Consider the following 18347-nt stretch of genomic DNA (forward strand, 5'->3'; position numbering starts at 1 on the left):
TGAGATGCCCTTTTTTCTTGTCTAAGTGCTGTGGCTGGAAACTCCAGTACAATGTTGAACAGACGTGGCAAGAGCAGACATCCTTATTTTGTTGCTAATCTTAGGAGGAAAAGCTTTTAGTCTTTCACCATTAAATATTAACGTTAGTATGGATGTTTCATAGATGCTCTTCACTGGGTTGAGGAAGTTCCCTTTTATTCCTAGTTCGTTGAATGTTTTTATCATGAAAAACGTTGGGTTTTGCCCAATACATTTTGTGTCCATTGAGATGATCATAATAGGTTTTGTTCTTCATTTTATTAACTTAGTATTGGGTATATTACATTCATTGGTTTTTATATGTTAAACCAACTTGTATTCCTAAGATAAATTCTATTTGGTCATGGTGTATAATCTTTCATATCTGTTGCTGAGTTTTGTTTGCTAATATTTTGTTGAAGATTTTTGCATCTATATTCATTAGGGATATTGGTGTATGTGTATAGTTTTCTTGTAATGTCAGTCTGGTTTTATATATCTTATCTCTTTTGCTAAAAATCTAGGTTTTTAACATTAACATAGTTACTTACTTTTTTCTACACTACATAACAGTTTCAGAAAAATAATACCAATGTTTTGCTAACAATGATTATAGAAAATATGATTTTTTTTTGTCCTTCATTTCTCTCTATCTGTGGAATCTATTTCATTAGGGATATTAGGAGGTTTTCCAAGGGCCCAGAAAAGGTGACTTGAGGACCAGGCCGAATCAAAGGGAATAAAAAGGCTGTCGATCTTGTATCCACAAGTCATTTGAGGTAGGCAGAGTAGCAACCCCTCGATATGTCTAAGCCTTAATCCCCAGAAGCTGGGAACATGTTCCCTTACATGGCAAAAGGGACTTTGCAGATGTGATTAAGGTTAAGAACCTTGAGATGAGTTTGAGAAACCTGAACTATCTAGGTGGGCCCAATGTAAACTCAGGTGTCCTTCAGAGCAGAGAACGTTTCTGGATTGGTTAGAGCGATGAGAAAGAAGAGATAAAGATTGTAAGTGTGAGAGGGACTCAACCCACCCCTGCTGGCTTTGAAGATGGAAGAAGGTGTCATGAGCCAAGGAAGGCAGGTGGCCTTTAGAAGCTGGAAATGGCCCCCAGCTGATAGCTGGCAAAGAAGTGGGAGTCTCCCTCCTCATAACTACATTCTGCTAACAATGCAGATAAGCTCGTTTTCCCTAGAGCCCCCAGAAAGGAAAGTCCAGCCAATCCCTTGATGTTAGCCCAATGAGACCCGAGTTGGACTTCTGACTTACAGGGCTGTAAGAATAAATTTGTATTGATTAAGCAGCTAAGTTTATGGTAATTTGTTATAGCAATTGGAAAACACACACAAGGAGTCATCCTGGATACCCTTTGACCAGTATGTAAACATCATTTGCAAACATTTAATAAAAGGTGAAAGATTTGACATAGAAGCCCTCATAAGCCTCACACGACAGCAATGGGCTGGGCAGTGGATGCCTCTCTATGGGACAGGTGCTCTCGCGCCCTCAGCTCTCCCTACTCCCTACAGTTGTATGTATACCAGGGCTACTTCACACGACCCCCCACCCCATGTTACTTCCAGGTGCCTGGATACATCTGAAATTGAGAGCCTAGATCTAAAAGGCATCTTGGGAGAAAACTCCACAGGACTGGTAAGAAGTTTTGGGGGGAGCTTTGTGACATCTGGGGCAATGCACAAAACAGAATCTCTCCTCCTGTATGGTGCTGCAATCCACTGTTTAACTGTCAGAACGTGCCCAGGTCTCTTGGCAACCTACTTTGAAAGGTGTCAACAAATAAAATGGATTGATGGAAGGAGAGAGGGATGGATAGACGTTATCAAGTCAGTAGAGGAATGTTAACGGCAGAATCTAAATGGTGGGAACATGAGCTTTCGGTGTACAACTTCAACTTTTCTGTATGTTTGATGATTCTCAGAAAGAAATATTGGGGGGAAATTGGGTCAGGGTTTACAGTCTCCTGAGTTTCAAATTCTCTCTGCTAGCAGCACCAACGGAAGCTGGGGCAGAGGGCTGAACTCTGGGATCCTGGCGGTGAGCTCAGTTCCAGCTGTGTCAGCCGCACCCCTCTCATGCTGGCAGTCCAGTTCTGACGGACAACTCAGTCTCCCTCTTTCCCCTCGGGACCCCTGGAATCCCTGCATGTCCTCTCTTGCTCGTCCATCTGGCTGGATTGTTTTTATCCAGCCCTTCACACAGCCCTTCTCCGCCCCTTTCCTCACTTCTCACATCCCTTTGATCATTTCAGCCAGCCTTCTCCAACTTCATTACATTGGTCCTCACGAGTAAATGAAAGCACTTCTTCTTAAAAATCCCTTTCCCTTAACTCAGCTGAGTCCTCTGTGGTCAAGGAAAACAGGCAACATCTAGCTTTCTACAAAAGGTCCTGCCTTCCATCCAATTTCACAGGCTTGCGTGACTGAAGCGGCAATGGGGAGGGGGAGGTGCGGTTAGCTGTAATAAATTGCCTGGAGTCCAAGGGGTGAAATACAATAGGGCTATTACCCAGCAGGGAGTCCTGGCTCTCTGAAACCTCAGAGCTGGGCCCCAGAGCCTGCCAGTAGAAAACATTCCAACACTGTCATATAGTAGGGGAATTAGACAATGCCACAGTAGACTAAATAGATTACATTTGCTTCTAATTGAATCCAATCACAGAATTAGAGATTATTCAGAAGTCAAATAAAAGGTTCAGCTTGAATCATAACCCTAAACGTGTGCCTTTTTCTTCTTTTGGTCTCCTTTCTTTTTCTCCCTTTTATTCATCTATCCACTTATTTACTAAATAAGCACAAAATAGCATTTTGACTTTTGCCATGAGCACCAGTCAGTAGTTTGATCCCAGCTTCATAGAGGCTCCTTAAATTTAAAAAAATAAAATAAAATAAAATTGTGTCATGCTAAAATGAATCCCTCCAGTATCCAGCAGGACACTGGGTTCCGCGGACCTGCCCGCAGGCCACCCTCCTGCTGGGAGCGTGTGCAAAAGGCCCCGTTTCTCCTCCTCTAATTAGGCCTCACATCCCAGTAGGCAGAGGAGGCCCGGGGACGGGGGATACAAGGCCTCCACCCACCACAGCGACCTGCCCATCTGAGCAGCCCCCTTTAAGACCTATCCGCAGGTTGTGTCTTGAGATGTCAACACTGGATGGCGGCATATGTCCAGTTCCTCTGTGTACAGTAAACACAAAGCGTCCCCTTGCCAATGCCTCCAGAGGAGCCACAGAGAATGTGGTCTCCAGGAAGGGGAATCTAGGGCACTGCTCCCAGTGAAAGGGGCTGGGCTCGGCGATGGCCAGACAGGAATAGCCTCCGCCTCCCCGTTGTGCCTGATGGTGCACAAAGTACTCTTCCTTCTCCCTCCTCTAATCTGGGAGGGAGATGAACCAGGGGGTGCTCGCCCCGTTTTCCACATAAGAAAAACAGAGCCCAGAAAGGTTAAGTGGCTTGGATCCAGGACTCAAATCTAGAGAGTATCTACTTAAAATAACAGTTGTGTGTGTGTATGTGTGTGTGTGTGTGTGTTTCCTGATGACAGAAGTGGTAGCCGCTCGGTGTAAAAGTCTGGAAAACACGGAAAGGACAACTGACGACGGCAGCACCCTGCCCAAAGCCGGCAGCGGGGCTGAGCCCTGTTAAAGAGTGCTGGTCCCGCACTCTTCCCTGAACATCTGCCTGTTTCTGCCTCACGGCATCCAGGTCCTCGCGGGCTCCCAGGTGCAGCAGGGCTTCCTGAGACACCTGGACGAGCCCCACTGTGGGCAGGATCAGACAGAACGATGCCCTCCCAGAGGTCAGAGCAGGGGCACGGCGGAGCTTCCGGCAGGCAGCCATCTCGAGGACCCCTTGGCTCACTGCCTCTGGCCCCAGATGGCAGTGTAGAAGTACCTGTGGCGTTTCGAACCTTACAACCAAGACCTGTGAGAGAAACATCCTTCCGTCTGCACAAGCGCTCCCAGGTCCTCGGCCTGATAAGGCCGTTCCCTGACAGGGCAAAGGTGAATCAGAGGTGCACAGGAAAGGGACAAACAGGCACAGGGGGGCATTCTTTGACATGTCTTGAAACAGTGAAAGTACAAACGAAGTGAATGTTAATAGGGAAAGCTTAAATAAATGTGAAAAATTCAAACTACAGAATACTGATAAGCAGTTAAAAAATAAAGTGGAATATGACAATGATGATAACAGAAAACATCTGTTAAGGATTTCCATTATACCAGGGAGTGTTCTAAGCACTTTAGATGCATTAAGTCACTTAATTGTCCCATTGCTCTTAGGAGGCAGGGACTATCATTGCCTCCATTACAAAGAGGAAGCAAGGCAGAGAGAAGTTAAGTATGCCGTTATGGTCAAATAGCTGGTAAGAGCTGGGGCCTAAATTTAAACTCATCCGCCCTTTATACATATTATATTTTTATAGGGATAATGTATCCATGCTATTAATTATATAAGCAAAAAGAAGAACAAGTAGATCAAAAACAAAAACTGAGGGAACTAAGTAGGAGTCTGAAGTCCTGGCTTCTAGCTCCTGCTCTGCCTTGAACAAAGCAAATCCCTTCTCGCTGCATCTTATGTCAATAAGGGGGCTGGACTGACGCCAGGAGCAAGTCTTGTGTGCGGGCTGTGTATTCCTTCTCCTGCTCCTGTATTCCTATTCTTTTGGTAACAGCATCCTGATTTTCCTTGGGGAGTCTCCCACCCTTCGCTGTGATAAGGTTTGGAAGAGGTCCTTGGCTTTTCTTGAGGGTGGGCAAGAAAGCCTGGCTCAGCCAGTCAGATCAGATCATTGCATGTCCCTAGCCACAGTGATGGGTTCAGGGACGTGCACCTGAAAATCAGAGTAAATCTTTGCTGAGACAACTGGGAAAGAGGTAGGCTCTTTTCCGCTGAAACTGGACATGGGAGGATGCAAGTCTGGTCTGCCTGGGGCCCCCAGGAAGACTCTTCCCTGTCGTAAAATGGTTAACAGAATAGGAAACAGAGCCAGGAGTCGGAGAGAAAGGTTCCGGCTGGCCTCACTGAGGGACCTGAATCCAGCTATGGCTGAAGCCAAGGTCTACTCCTGGCCTTTTCAGTGTCATGAACCAATACATTTTCTTTCTTTTTTTTTTTTTTAGGTCCACTTGAGTTAGGTTTCTATCATTTGTGACTAATAAAATCCCTGCTGCTATAACCGGAGGATCTTCAGTCCCTTTCAGTCGAATGAATCTGTTTTGGATCTAATCATGGCTCCTGAAGGATAAAGGTGGAAACTACCGTTACCCAGGAGTTATCTCTGAGCTGAAGGGTGCGGCCTCTCTTTCCTGCCGCAGGAAGAAAGCCTTTCTCCGTTCACTGACTGGGAGAATGTGGCCTGGGCTCAGGGCCAGGGGACGGGAGGTAGCGGGAGGGCTAGGAGATAACTGAGCTCATTTGTGACTGAGCAGCTCATTCCTTGTTTAATATTCCCGAAAGGATTCTGAGCTCTTGGGACACAAAGAGAATCTCATATGCTGGCCCTTAAGATGTGCCCTCAGGGCTTACTGACAGAGCACTAGAATATACCAGAAAAGAAGTCAAAATCAAAGGGAAGCATTGCAAAACTCTTCTCTCGGAGTCAACTTTGAAAGAGAACAATCCAACCATTTTGAAGGGAACTACAGATTCTCTAGGATGGGACACCATCCACAGGCCAGAGTGAAATGCAAGTCAACTGAGTGAACATGCCTGACACTGTATGTGCTTAAGAGTGCTCTGACCTGGGTTCAAATCCTGACTGCCACTCTGTAGCTACAAAACCGGGACAGGGTGCTATCCCTCGATGAGCCTCGGTTTCCTTATTTGCATGAGGGGGTTGGAAACACCGTAAGACTGTCAGGAGAACTAGGTGAGACTACATTTAAACAGCCCTGTGGAGGGAGAAGTGGCTGGCTTTGTCCTCGGAGATGGGTCCAGGTGGAGAACTCACAGCACAGCACGCTTCTGACTTCAGTTCTCTGGGAGCCGGGATGGCCATCCCAGGAAAGGGCACGTGGCTTCAGTAAGGCCTAAGTAAGCGTTCTGCTCTTGTGGACACGTATCCCACTTTCGGTACCCCAGACTTCAGCCAGCTCCTGGCTCAAAACATTCTCATTTGCTTACTCCAGCAATCATAGGTGTATTCAGGACATGTTTAATGAGCATCTACTATGTGACACACACTATACTATGCCCTCGGATTATAATGGCAAGGAACAAGTCATTGTCCCTGTGCCACGGGATATAGAGTCGAACGGAGGAACAGACAAATAATATAAGCAGTAATATATTATGATAACTTTTCCTCCTTGCATATGCGTATGAGGTGGAAATAGAATGAAAACAGCCTGGAAAGGCATAGTGAAGGCATTGTGAGTGGCGCATCCACGCACCCAGCTCTGTGCCTTGTAGACGCCAGCAGACAATGAATGGTTGCTGGGTTGAATTGGAAATCGAAGGGCCTAGTCCAAATAAGGCTTTTCGACTTCCAAAAAAAGTCAAAAAGGCTTTTGTTTTCCAAATAAGAGGGTGAGGCTTAGAGAGGGTATGAGTCCGGCACTGGCTTTCTCTTTCCCACGGGCTGGCTGGAATCAGAGGAGCTAGATGAAGAGTGTGACAACATTATCACAGGCTGACATCTTTATCAAGGTCCTTTTCCTTGCAGGGGAGGTTTTGCTGAGATCCAGCTACACTCACCTGCTCTTCCCTCTTCTCAACGGACAGGTAAGACAATAACAGAAGTTTATTAATATTAATTAGGCACCCCTGAACCGTCAGTTCATCAGTTTCTGCCCCCCGAAGCTGCACCAGGGACTTCAGATCAGGCAGTTTTTAAAGGATTTTCGTTGTGCTGTCTTTTCTTCCCCTTTGAACTCACATTTTGGAAAGCCCTTTGTTCAGGTCATATCTAGTTTTAAGACAGTTGTAAAAACAACAACAAAAAATTTTTAAAAACCCCATAGCAAAATTGGTTTCTTCATCCAGCTGTCCCACATGATAAAACTGGTCTTCCAATGGATACAACAGGCAATGTATTCCACATGCTCAAACTTGAAACACAGGCTGAAGGCAGGAAGGAAGGACTTCGGTAATCAATGTGGTCTGCAAGGTCAAGGTGCCCGGATGAAATGATAATCACAAGGACCGCGCCTCAGGTCTCTGTTAGCTGTCAGCTGCCCAGTGAGGGAATGCGCTTTAATATCAAGTTTCTTAATGATTCACGAAAAAGGAGAAAAGCAGCAGCAAAAATGTAAGGCTGTGTGTTTCAGGATGTTTTTGCCACTGTTTCCAGAAGCAAAGACCTGGAAACAATCTGCCTGTAGTTCCTGTCTGCCTGTCAACAGAAGAATGGTTGAGTAGATTGTGCTCCTGTGGAATATTATACAGCTACTCAAATGCCTTAGAAATGTGAACAGAATATTAAACAAAGCTCCTTACCGAATAAAAAAACTATATATAGAATAAAAGGCCACATTTTTGTATGGCAAACAAAAACCCCAAACCTCTTCACATGTCTATTTATGTTGCATAAACAAAGAAAAAAACTACAGAAAGCGAAACCGTTACCATTCACTACCTGGGTAGGTTTAGGAACAGAGAAGGGTGTGTATATGGTGGGGGGACTACTGATTCCTCCCCTCAAAAAAGTGTGGAGAAGAAGGCTTACAATTAGGAGGGAATCATGTCCTTTCTCCGTCAGACTGTCCCTGCGCTGAGCTGCTCTGAGCTTGTCTTGTCATGCCACCCTTGATACCATCTTAATGGAGACAGAGAATTGATAATTGCCTTTATCTTCCAGTCATTACTCTCTTTTTACTTAAACACTTTCAAGGCCAATACCACTTAGCAATCAAACTCATCTCTGCAGCCCATTTTACTGAGTGCTATTTATCTGCTCCTGGACAAGCATACATTACCTTCAGCATGGTAAAGGAAACGCAACATGCGTAGTCTGCTGCTGGTGTCCATTTCTCCAGCCGCTCCTGCTCACAGGAACTTTCATGCACAAAAGATGAGAATTTACAAACACCCCTCCCTTGAAACTGGGGGACATTTGTAACAGTGTCAACAATAAATTTTTTTAAAAAAGAAATATATCAACTACAAAACAAAACGAAAAACAGAAAGCCATCTCCCTCCTTCCTGTGAAGGACAGGTCTCAAGTCTGTGCATGATACAGCAGGAAGGGCTCATGCTTGGATCAAGGATGGAGTCGTCTTTGCCTGCTACTGCTGTGTGAACTGGAGCAAAAAGCTGAACTTTTCCCAGGCTCAGTTTGTGCACCTGGAAAATGGAGCTAGTGAACCCCAGTAGGCACAATTTCAGAGAGGCTGGAATCCCAAAGAAGTTGCGATAATGTTCTTGCAAACAAGGAGATAATGCTGAAACACAGAGGATGAAGGGATCATCATCACACAAAACCTCGAAGTGGGAACAAGTAGGCCCAGGCTGGCAGAGCACGCAGCATGATGCCTGGTACATAAACACTCGACAAATGGGAAACGCTCTTATTAATGGCGAGCACGGCAGCCATTTCTATTAGACTAAGAAAATGCATCTATTCGCAGAAATGATAAAAACCTCCAGCCACGTGCCAGCTTCCGTGGGTGTCGGGTGGCTTCCACCCAGCATAAATCGTAGGGACATGTGCCCATCTGATTCTTAGTTGACAGGCAGCCATTTTTGCTTGTAAGCCAATTTCAACCCAAAGGCTGAATGCACTGAAACCCATTTTTTAAATTATAGGAAAGAACTCAATTTGAGAAATTTTATTGGCTGTCATTTTATTTTAAGGCTTATGAGTACCTTTAAATCCCAACATTAAGTCCGAAGGATCAATAACTGTTGTCTTGAAAGAAAGACCGTTGTTCAGAAAGGAGTCATTTCATTTCAGAGAACCAATTTAAGTCTCCTGAAAAATCAGGGACACTACAAAGAAACCTGGACTTTGTTTTTTCCTTTCACAGCTTGAAAATCGTTCAGGCTCCAGCCCCTCGTTCTGTCCTCTCCCCCTCCCCATACAACTGCCTGGCTCACAACCTGCCAAACTAGGGAGTCTGCATCGACCACACCCTGGGCACCCCTGGGCGCTAATCTTATACTAAAGTACTCCATTTTAGAAGTGTCCAGCAAGCTTACTCCACCACGCGACTTATGATTAAAAGGGTGAAAAACTGCTAATATGTACAAAATATGTCTTCTGAGCCTATTATTGTTCCATGGAGGGTCTGACAAGCCTCTGGGCGCTGTGGGTGTGCAGTAGGGGAAGGGCGGGCCCGAGGCTCCAGACATTCATTCCCACTGCAGAAGGTGAGCACCGCCTTCACCGTGACTTGAACATGGCACACAAATGCCACTGACCACGCCACAGGCCACAGCTGATCTTGGGACATGCTCAGATTTACATCCCTTATGCCTCAGGCATTTCTTGCTATTTGAGGAAAGTGAGTTAATTAAAACCACAATAAAAACTCAGCAACTCAGCAAAGGATCCTGTCACCATTTCCATTTTTCACAAATGGCACCATTCATTCAACTGCCTACTTGACATAGTCATTTGGATGTTTAATGATGTCTTAAACTTGACTGAAAGCAAAATCTTGATTTCCTCAAACCCAGCCTTCCCAAAGAGTTCTCTCCTGTAAATGGCAACTCTGTCTCCCACTTGTTCTGGCAAAAACCTTGCTGTTATCCTTGACTCTTCTCTTTTTTCTCATATCTATACTGTCTGTAAGTCAACCTTGTGTGCATCTTCAGCGAGCATCCAGACTGCAGCCCCTGCCACTCTGCAGCTGCCACTGTGGTCTGAGTCACTGCCACTTCCCTGCCTGCTGTATATACTCCCTACTCCTCCTCTGCCTCTATCCCAGCTGCCTACAGCCTATGCTTAACGTAGCAGCCAAAATTCTTTGAAAATGAAAGTCAGATCATGTTGCTCTCTGCTCAAAGCCCTTCAGGGCTTACCATCTCATTCACTTTGGTAAAGACAAAGCCCACCATGGTCCTGACCAGCCCTGCCTCTCATCATTCCCCTCCTGGCTTACTGGGCTCTGTGAGGTAGGTCAAGCATGATGACCACAGGGCCTTTGCACTGGTTTCCTCTGCCTAGAGGGCTCTTCCCCCAGTGAACTGCCCTGCTAAGTCCCTCATTTCTTCACATCTCTGTTCATGTGTCCCCTTATCAGAGAGGCATTCCCTGACCTCTGGGTAGGAGGGCAACGCATCTCATTCCCACCATTTTCTCTACCCCTTATCTCTGCGTCTTTTTTTCCTACTTACTTATTGTCATCTGAAAAATTAATATATGTAATTGTTTGTTTATGACCCCCCCAGTGGAATATAAGCTCAAAGGGGGGAGGATGTTTTGCCTGTTTTGTTGATTGCCATTTCCCCAGGGACTAGTCCACCCCATAGGCACCCATGGTGGGCACACGATAAACATTTGCTGAATAAGTGACTTGCAGAGACAGTTACAAATAACCGATAGGTTTGAGAGTTTGAGATCTCTTCAAGGCAGGGACTGGCACCACATCATTTTAGTATAAATGAGTAGCAGACGGCTGTGTTTTAGGTAGGCTACAGTTTGGGGAAAGAGTGGGAAAGGACACACTAACACAGTGGCCTTAGATTAAGTTCTCGATTAATTAGCTCTAGACATGGCCACACAGGGCAGGAGCCCAAGGAAACAGGCAGCAGCTCTGCCAACAGCTTCCTTTGGTCCCCAGCGTCCCCAACACGGATGCACAGCTGGCGATGCCTTCGGGTCAGGAAAGCTCAATTCCTGTTACATCCTCGGCCTTTCTTGCTCAGGCTTACATCACCGCTCTTGAAGGTTTCCTTATGCTTCTGGGATATTTTTAAAACATCAGGCTTTCCTAGTTTTCAAGCCCTCAGCATCACTAAGGCCACATTAGCATGGGGGTAGGTGGCGGTCCCTGACCTCGGCCACCAGCTCTCCTGGGCTCAGAGACATTGTCTCTGAGGGCTCTCGCTCCCCTGAATCCTTGCCCTTTTATCTGGGTGTTTTGGATTCTGTGGCGGTTGCCAAACAATTATAACAAATCCATTTCCCACTGAGCTCTAGGTGCAACTCTGCTGAAGGTGTACCTGTGTGACTTTGGCCACAGGTTACTCGTCAAACACCCCACCCCCTTGGTTCTATATGCTGACCTGAAAAAAGTGAATAATGATGATAAGAATAGCACCTGACCAATCTTTTTATGATACTGGTCTGTGACATTCTTTTCTTGTACTACTTGTTGCAGTTTGTCTGGTTTTGCTGTCAGGATAATGCTAACTTCACAATGAGTTGGAAAATACTCGATCCTCTTCCATTTTTGGGAAGAGTGTATAGAATTTGTATTGTTTTCTTAAATTTTTGGTACAATTCACCCATGAACCCATCTGGGCCAGGGTGGTTCTTAACTAGAATATCAATTTCTTTACTAGACATAGGGCTATTCAAATTAATCATTTCTTCTGGAGTGAGCTTTGGTAGTTTGCATCGTTCAAGGAATTTGTCATTTCACTTATGTTGTTGAATTTATAAGCATAAAGTTGTTAAGAATACTCCTTTATTATTCTCTTAATAGTTACAGAATCTATTCTGTAACATCACCCCTCTCATTCTTAACGTTGGTAATGTGCTCCTTCTCTCTTTTTCTCCTTATTAGTTTGGTTGGAAGTTAATCAATTTAATTGACCACCTCAAAGAACCAGCTTTTGGGTTCATTGATTTTTCTCCATTGGCTTTCTATTCTCTATTTCATTGATCTCTGTTTTGATCTTTTTTATTTCCTGTCTTCTATTTATTTTGGATTAATTTACTCTTCTTTTTCTAGTTTCTTAAAGTAGAAGCTGGTATCACCCATTTGGGGCCACTCTTTTCTAATATAGCCTTTCGTGCTACAAATTCCCCCATGGGTACTGCTTTGGTGACATCCTACCAGTTCTGATATTATTCTCTTTTCATTATCATCTAGTGCAAAATACTTTTAAATTTTTCTTTTGATTTCTTCTCTCACCCATCTGTTATTCATAAGTGAGTTATAGTTTCCAAACATTTAGAAATTTTAAGAGACTGTTACTGGTTTCTAAATTTTATTCCGCTGTGGTCAGAGAACATCTTTGGTATCATATGAAACCTTTTAAATTTATGGAGACTTGTTTTCTGCTCTAGAATACAGCCTATCTTGGTAAACGTCCCTTGTGCACTTGAAAAGACTGTATATTCTGTTGTCAATGGGTGGAGTGGATGGAGTGTTCTGTCTGTCAGTGACGACTGGGCCACAGTGGTTGATGGTGCTGTTCAAGTCTACTACGTCCTTGCTGATTTTCTGTCTACTTGTTCTATGTATTATTGAGAGAGAAGTGTTGAAATTTCATAATTGTGGCTATGCCTATAACTCCTTGCAGTTCTATGAGTTTTGCTTCATGTATTTTGAAGCTCTATTATTAGGTGCATAAAACTTAGGAATGCTACGTCCTCTTGATGAATGATCCCTTTACTATTATGAAATGACCTTCCTGATCCCTTGTAATATTCTTTGTTCTAAAATCTACTTTGATATTAATGCATAGCCACTCTAGCTTTCTTTTGACTAGTGTTAGCATGTTAGACCTTTTCTATCCTTTTACTTTTAATTTGCTTGTATATTTATATTTAAAGTGTGTTTGTTGCAGGCAGCATGTAGCTGGATCTTGCTTTCTTATCTAATATGACAATTTCTACCTCTTAACAGAAATGATTACAGCATTTACATTTACTGTGATTACTGATGTGGCTAGGTTAAATTCCATCATCTTGCTACTTGCTTTCAATTTCTCCTTTCTGATCTGTGTTCCCTTTTCCTTCTTTTTCTGCTTTCTTTTTGATTACCAAATATTTTTCATGATTCCATTTTATCTCCTTCATTGGCTTATCAGCTGTAGCTCTTTGTTTTGCTGTTTTAGTGCTTGTTTTTAGGGTTTATATCATACACTTTTACTTTATAAAGTCTACCGTCACCACTTCCCAACTGGTACAGGAACCTTACAATAGTCTATTATTATTTCTCCCTTCCAATCTTTATGTTAGGATACATTTTATTTTTACCTATGTTTTAAACCCAGCAATATGCTATTATTATTTGTTACATAGTCAGATCTCTCTTTAAAAGATTTAAACAGGAAGAAAAAATGGTATATATTTACCTACATAATTCCCATTTCCAGTGATCACCATTCTTTGTTAATAAATACCCTATTTCCATCTGGTATCTTTTTTTCCCCCTTGAAAGGACTTCCTTTAACATTTCTTATATTACATGACAACTCTAATGAATTCTTTCAGCTTTCTTTTTTTGGTGTCTGAAAAGTTATTTATTTTGCTTTTATTCTGAAGATATTTTAAAGATATTTTCATAGGGCACAGAATTGTAGGTTGGCAGAGTTTTTACTTACAGTAGTTAAAAGATGTTGCTACATTGTGTTCTTACTTGCACTGCTTCCAGTGAAAATTCTGTCATCCTTATCTTTGGACCTCTATCAATAATGTGTTTTTATTTCTCTGTCTGCTTTAAAATCTTTTCTCTTCATCACTGGTTTTCGGTAATTTGATTATGGTGTGCCTTGGTGTTGTTTTATTCATGTCTCTTGAGATCAGGTTTCACTCTGCTTCTTGGATCTGTGGTTTATAGTTGTCACTCCTCTTCAAAACTGTTTGGCTGTTATTTCCCTCATCTCCTTATGGACTCCAATTACGTGAATATTCCACTACTTAAATAGTTTGTCAATACTCCTCATTTTTTAAAATTATTTTTTCTTCCTGTGTTTCAAGTAGTTTCTTTTTTCCTAACTTCAGTTTCACTCACCTTTTTTTCTTTCTGCAATATCTATTCTACCAGCAATCCCATTTACTATACTTTTCAACTTAGACATTGTTGGTTTCCTTTCCTAGAAGTTCAATTTGGGTCTTTTTCTATCTTCCATGCCTCTAGCTTTTTTAAGCACATGGAACACAGTTATAATATCTGTTTTAGTGTCCTCTACTAATTCTGACATCTGTGTCAACTCTGGGTTGTTTTTTTTATTATTTTCCTCATTATTAGTCACGTTTCTCTATTTTTTTGCATGCCTGATCATCTTTGGTTGGATCTATGTTGGTTAGTGCTGAATATTTTTGTTTTGTGTAAGTATTTTGGAGGTTTATCCTGGGATGCAGTTAAGTTACTTAGAAACAGTTTGATTCTTCTAGATTATTATAATTTATGCTTTTTTAGTCTGGTTCAGAGAACTGTCCAGTCTAGGGCTAATTAATCCCCACTGAGGTAAAACTCTTCTAAGTACTCAACCCGGTTCTCCATGCGTTACAAACGACAGGCTTCCCAGTACATATTCTTGGCCCTGCGTGAGAGCTGGGCACTGTTCCCTTTAATCCCAGTGGGTGATTCCTCTCCCAGCCTCTGGTGGCTTCCCTGTGGGAAGGAGCTCATCAGGAATCTGCCGAGTACTCAGGGACCTTTCTGTACATCTCTGTGGCTCAACCTCCAAGCTGCTCTCTCTTCCTCAGTACACTGTCCTGTGAACGTTTTGCCTCTTTGGTCTCTCTGGACTCCCAGCTCCATCAACTCAACTCAGAAAGTCCTTGGGGCTCTACCTGGGTTACCCTTCCTTGCCTCATGGCTGGAAAACTCTCTCAAGGCAATAAGCTCAGACAATTTATTGTTCTCCTCATTTGCTTCCCATCTCTTTAGGATTACTGTTCTTCACATTCTGGTGCCCAGTATCCTTTAATTTTTTTCAGTTGTATCAGGCAGGAGAGTAAATCTGGCCCCTATTACTCCATCATGGACTCCAAATAGCATTTTTAATGTCTGTGTGTACATTCATATTGGGACGCAGATATTATTATTACTACGACAAGTGTGGTAGTCTTTAACTTCCTGCGCTTTCAAATTATCCTTTTTTCCCCCCAGAGTATCTATTTTTTGACATACATATTTGTCAAACCTTAATAGGCTATAACTTCCTCCATTGTTGCTTTTGTAAACTGTTGATGGTGTAAAGGTGTTCCAATAGAATATTATAGTAATATGTGCTTAAAAGTTCTTTTCCAGAAATTCAGCATGTACCATAAATTAACAATGTTAATTTAGCAAAAAGGAAAAAGCAAAAAGGAGCATAGTCCCAGCAATCTGATAGACATGGGCCTTTTTTTGCAACAAAGATTCCATTCAGGTTCATTCATTTCTGGATGCTAACCCCAAAGACTGGACAAAGCAGTCAGGGTTCTAGACTGTTTTCAGTCCCCCTACGGACAATCTCTACCTGGGAGAAACTGAAATCCCAACAGAGGGCTTTGCACAGGGACCTGCAGACCCGGGTCACTTCGGCAGCTGGGGCTCCACTGCCATCAGCTCTGTGCCCCAGAGGGGCCTCCATGGGCGGCTGGTTGTCAAGCAGCCCACAGAGCCCGCCAGGGAGCAGGGAAAGCGGGCCAGCCCACCAGCCAGCCTCTGTTTTGCTCCCTTGGCAGGAGGCGCAGAGGGCAGACCTGCTCAGAGCCAGCTGGCCGCCTCCCACAGGCGAGCCCCGCAAGGCAGGCCACAGTTCCTCGTTCCCATTCTCTGTGGCTGCACGCTCCCCGGTGCAGCTTCTGGTGGAAGCAAACGCAGCTGGCACAAACAAACAGCCCCCTCGACCCTGTTCTTGACACGCTGCTGCCAAAATTCAGTTCGAGGGAATAAAAGGCAAACATAAACCTTGGCTCCTGCTGGGGGAAGTTGTTTAAGCTAAAAGAAACTGGAGGGAATGCGCAGCTCAACTGCTCTAATTTATTCACACATTTCTGCTGTCAAACTGCAGGAAAGTTCCCCCCTGGAAAATAGGAAAAGCTCTTCAAGACATCTGTCAACTCATTTCTGAAAAGTCTGCTTCTACCACTGGGGATTCTAAAAAAAGGGGGTGGGGTTGCCAGGAGCACTGGCTTGGCAACACCTTTTGCTGTAACTTGGATGCTGGCTGGGTGGGTGGGCTGGTAACAGAAGGGCCTGTGGTGTGCTTGGGCCCAATTCCCACCCACGTGGAGCAGGGGTTCCTTGCCTTATCGGGGTCCTGGACCCCTCTGCCAGGCTGGTAAAATATACAGATGCTTCTGAGAGCAATGCTTATAATTCATAAAATAAAATGGACAAGATTGTAAAAGGAAACCAATTAGACTGAAATATAGCTACTGAAATAATAAAAAATTTATAATACAGTAATAAATGTGCTTCTTCAGGAACATATTAAACCATAAGATCTAGTGGTCGTTCTAAAAACTACCTTCATTTCAAAGGAGTGATGGGTGTCCATGGCATTTCGAGATACCTGCAAAGTGATGAGAAAGTACATGATTTGTTTTGGTGACTACATCACAGGTGCTTTGTCACCTACTGTCATCACTGAGGGGAATGTCAAATGTCAGTTAAAGGTTAAAATAAAAAAGCAATGTTTTTCTCCTCCAAGTTTAGAGACCCCCCTGACTTTTCTCCGGGGACCACAGAACCCCTCGATTAGAGGACCTTTCCTTTTCTTGGCTACAAATCTAACAGAGGAGAGAGCGCTGCCCTGGGAGACAAAGGGGCCGGATCCCGCCCTGGCTCTGCTTCCAAGCAGCTGAAAGCCTCGTCCTGGTCATTGGAAAGCTGAAGAGTGTGTGCTCACTTGCCCGGAGGCCTTTTCCCAGGCAGTTCTCTACCCACAAAGGCTGGTGGGGGGTGTCCTGAGGTCCCAAACACCCCCTGCCTATCACTATCACTGGCCTTCTCAACTGTGGGGTACTGGCTTCCTTATGCTTCTGTCCCACCCGTTGCACGGAGCAGGAATAACGGCTCATTGAACACTGTGTCCTGGGTGTCAAGCACAGGGCTTGGCACATGGAGGACCGTTACTTATACACAGGGTGGGGCCAAAGTAGGTATAGAGTTGTGAGTACATGAGACACAGAATTTATTCTTGTATTATTATTTATTAATTATTGTATGATTTTCCACACGAATAACTGTAAGGCCACTTTTGCCCCACCTGGTATTTGCTGAATGAACGGACAAATGGATGGAGGAAAGCGCTGTGGCCCCACGCAGCTTCTCTCTCTCATTGTAAACATATTCGTATTCCATACCAGCAGTTCTCAACCCTAGTCACATGTGAGAATTGCTTTTAAAAATTTTAGAAAATACCAAGAGCAGGCTGCACCCCCAGAGATTGAGAGTCAGTGGCTTGGGGTGGTGTCCTGGCCTTTGTATGTTTCCAAAGGCACCCCGGGCACGGCCAAGCAGAGAGCCCGCAGTGCCACACATGGCTGAGCAGAGGGCGTGAAGGTCCCAGGTGGCCTCTCTCCCGGAGAGGTGATGTTAGTGCAGAATGCTGAACTCTGCAAGGGGCTAAACTCACAAATTGAGTTTCTGACCCTTGGAGTCAGGTCACAGTTCTGAATCCAGAAACATCCGTAATATCTGAACTACATTCTCAGACTTAGAGGAAAGAATTCTCAGGCCTGACTGTGAAACAAACTGCAAACGCCACAGGCAAACACACTGAAGTCCCCTTGTTCCCTCCTGTGCCCTCAAGAAATCCTTCCGGACAGGACCTGGTCCTGGGCAAGCAGTGCACCTTGTAGCTATGTGGTTTCCTCGCCTCCTGAGTGGAGACAGTAACAGTACTGCCAACTCAAAGCACTGTTGCAGGAACTGACGGATGTAATGAGGCTGAAAGCGTTTTGTGAACAGTCAAACACGCTCCTAAGATTAATTCTTGATTACTGCATTCTACCAATTGAGCTCTTATAGGTGGAGAGGCCTTATGGTTCAGTGATTATGAACACAGATTCTAGAGTCAGAACTTCTGCATACAAATTCTGGCGCCACCCCTTAGCAGCTGTCTCATTCTATGCAAATGATTTAACCTTCTTGTGCCTCAGTTCCCCGTCTGTAAAACAGTGATAATAAATGGTGATGGCCTCACTGAGTTTTTGGAAAGTTTGGCTGAGTTCATGCACTTAAAAGTTTCCAGAAGATAAAATTTAAGTGGGCATCAGAACCATCTGGAGGGCGGGCTTGTTAAAAAACAGAGCGGTGGGCCCGTCCCAGAGCTTCGGATTCGGCAGATCTGGACGGGGAGCTTTGGATCTGCAGGCTAACAAGCTCCTAGGTGATGCTGGTGTGCCTGGTGTGGGGGCCACACTTTGCGAACCACTGGCTCAGAACAATGCCTAGCATACAGTAAGCACCTAATAAATATTAGCTGTTATCTTCTCCTGGGCTCCACATTTTAGCCTCTTAACAGAACTT

At 44.1% G+C, this 18347-nt stretch overlaps 1 protein-coding gene across 1 annotated transcript in view; it reads right to left on the reverse strand.

Moving 5' to 3' along the window:
* GALNT10 (polypeptide N-acetylgalactosaminyltransferase 10) overlaps window positions 1-18347 on the reverse strand; it is a 175452-nt gene that overhangs the window by 76526 nt on the left and 80579 nt on the right. The window lies entirely within an intron of this gene.

The sequence above is a fragment of the Pteronotus mesoamericanus genome, unplaced genomic scaffold, assembly GCF_021234165.1.
Source record: "Pteronotus mesoamericanus isolate MK-2021 breed Mesoamerican mustached bat unplaced genomic scaffold, CSHL_Meso_final contig_2, whole genome shotgun sequence".
Classification (NCBI taxonomy): Eukaryota; Metazoa; Chordata; class Mammalia; order Chiroptera; family Mormoopidae; genus Pteronotus; species Pteronotus mesoamericanus.